Source organism: Tenrec ecaudatus, chromosome Y, assembly GCF_050624435.1.
Source record: "Tenrec ecaudatus isolate mTenEca1 chromosome Y, mTenEca1.hap1, whole genome shotgun sequence".
Classification (NCBI taxonomy): Eukaryota; Metazoa; Chordata; class Mammalia; order Afrosoricida; family Tenrecidae; genus Tenrec; species Tenrec ecaudatus.
In genome coordinates, this window is record NC_134549.1 from 18,291,961 (window position 1) to 18,295,247 (window position 3,287).

Here is a 3,287-nt window from a genome sequence, read left to right on the forward strand (position 1 = left end):
CAGCTTCAGATATTCTTTTAAAAAGTAAAAATAAATCATACAATCTAGGGGTCTGGAGGGCTGTCCCATTTATACACCACATTGTAAATATACAGGGTGTATAGTACATGTGCTTCAGTCTGGAGCTTGCATGTCTGTCTGTACATCTGGTCACTCTTGGGGCTGGATCTCAGGAGCCTTTTTAAAAAATCATTCTACTGGGGGCTCTTATACTCTTATAACATTCCATACATCAATTGTACCAGACATATTTCTGTATATGCTGCCTTCATCATTTCCCAAACATTTTATACTTGAGCCCTTGGTTTAACGTCCTCTTATTGTACCTCCCTCCCCCACTCACACCCTCGTGAAGATTTGCCATTTGTCTTCCATAGAAATTATTTACAGAATATACCTTAACAAAATCTTGTTTTCAAATAGAAGGGATTTTGATGGTTATCTCTTATTTTAACAGTCACATGGAGAAGCTGGGGCATTAGTGAAGACAAGGATTAGTGAACGGATTGAAGGAGATAAAAAATAGAAATATTATTAAGTAATCCTTAATGTTACTAACAAAAAGTGTGGAATTAAGTGACTAACAGTAATAAAAATGTTAAGTAAATGGAGTGTAGTGATACATATTTCTGAGGGTCATGTGGTTCATTCATGGCCATTCTGTATATTTAGCTATTGCATGGCTCTCTAGGCCATCAACCCACCTCTTTCTTCTCTAGCCAACTCTGGCGTCTCTATCCACCTCTGTGCTCTCATTGGATTAGGGACCTCACTGACAACATTCTTCCCTTTCACCAGAGTATCACTGCTGAGAGCCTTACCTTTAAACATCTTTGCACTGTAGGAGTAGGGTCTACTCATTTAGGACTATGCCAATTAGACATTACTCCATGTGATTGCTGTCATAGAAACAGCCAAGACCCATCTGTTTTGTTTACATTTTACTGTGGCATTCAAATGAGCAGCCATCTAAAAGCGGCATCAACTAAGTCCACATGGAAGAAGCACAGCTGTCTGTGAGACGTCCCAACAGAATGGAGAACAAAATGCAAGTATGGAGAAAGGGAAGGTATCAGAACTGAGGTTGTGAGCCCCTCTTTGTAGAAGGCATTGGAAGAGAGAGCGCCTGACGTCCAGCTGCAGAGCACCTAGTCAGACTCTGCCTCTGGCAGGTCTCCTCTGGCCACAGTTGAGGGCAGTGAAACACGTCTCTGTCAGAAGGAGATTGCTGTAAACTTTCCTGTAGTCGATGGGATTGTGGTATTATGGAAGACCTGCTCAGGTGACCTCCCTCTGGACTCCTCAGAAAGTTCTCTCGGTTTTTCCATGAGAGAAATCTTCCCTCTCACTTAATATTTAAGGTGGTCTTTTCTTTCATACCCTTTATTTATTTCAATTTAGTTGAATGCTTCCACGATGCTTCTGAATGTATCAGTTATCCCTTTCTACCCCAACCTACCCCTTGCCCTCCTTGTGTCCCTACTCTCATTATAGGTCCTGAAGGGGTTATCTGTCCTGGATTCCTTGTGTTTCCAGTTCCTGTCTGTGAATGAGGGGGAGAGCGGAGTGGAGGCCCAAAACCCATCTGTAGGCAACTGGACATCCCCTAACAGAATTGTTTCAGGGAGGAAACGAGCCAGTCAGGGTGCAGTGTAGGACTGATGAAACGTACACATTTCCTCTAATTCTTTAATGATCCCCCGCCCACTTCCGCGCTATCATGATCTCGATTCTACCTTACAAGTCGGGCTAACCAGAGGATGCACGCTGCTTGCAGATAATTGATCACAAGGATCGTTATATAACCCCCTCCAGGGGGATGGACAAGAGAAAAGTGGGTGAAGGGAGACATCAGACAGTTTAAGACAAGACAAAATAATACTATTTTATAAATTTCCAAGGGTTCGTAAGCGAGTCAGTGGTGGGAGGGAGAGGGAAAAAATGAGGAGCTGATACCAAGGGCTCAAGTAGAAAGCAAATGTTTAGAGAATGATGATGGCAACAAATGTACAAATGTGCTTGACACAATGGATGGGTGTTTGGATTGTGATAAGAGTTGTAGGAGCCCCCAATAAAATTATTTTAAAAAGAAAAAATAAAGAGTATTTCAATAAGGTATGGAACACAGGAAATTGTCAAAAAATCAATCCAGGTCAGATGATCCCTTCAGGGCCAGTGGTAAGAGTGGTGATACCTGGAGGGTGGAGGGAAGGTGGGGTAAAAAGGGGGAACCGTTTATAAGGATCTACATATAACCTCCTCCCTGGGGGTTGGACAATAGAAAAGTTGGTGAAGGGAGCCGTCGGGAAGTGTAAGATATGACAAATTAATAACTATTTATGAATTAAGAAGGGTTCATGAGAGAGAGGGAAGTGGGGGGAAAGGGGGAAATTAGGAGCTGATATTAAAGGCTCAAATCAAAAGCAAAGGTTTTGATAATGATGATGGCAACAAATGCACAAATGTGCTGGACACAATGGATGTATGGATTGTGATAAGAATTGTATGCACCCCCTAAGAATGATTAAAACACTAAGGGGAAACCACAACAGGGTCATGAATGAGACATGCATATTTTATTAGAGATTACAAGATAGGTACTTGTAACCAATGCAGTCAGTGTAGATCTGCTAGGGTCTGACTCCTGACCATGGGTTAGCAAACTTGGGCTTGAGAGCCTTAAGAGTAGCGGTTCTCAACCTGTGGGTCCCAACCAATCTGGGGGTGGAACGAACCTTTCACAGGGGTCGGTTGCCAAAGGCCATTGGAAAACACATGTTTCCGATGGTCTTAGGAACCTAGACACCACTCCTCTATCCGTCTCCAGATGGGTCCGCCCACATGCAGATAAGTTCACATAACACTACCCATTGTGAAGACTGTTCCCCATGCGACACCATGCTTCAAGAAAAAATTTCACTTATTTGTCATTAGAAATAAATATTTCACAATTTAGGGTTACATATTGTTTTTGTGATTCATCACTATGCTTTAATTATGTGCAACTTGTAACCATGAAAATGCCTCCGGCATATCAGATCATTACATTATGATTTACAAAAATGGCAAAACTACAGTTATAAAGTAGCAACAAAAATAATTTTACGGGTGGAGGCGACCACCACAGGAGAAGCTGAATTAAAGGGTTGACGCACTGGGAAAGTTGAGAACCACTGCTTAAGAGGATCTTTCAGTACATACATGTGTCTCTAAAATAAAATTGTAAATTAACTGATCATAGTTGTATTTGAAGGGTAATATTTCCATCATGGTGATTTCATTTGTTT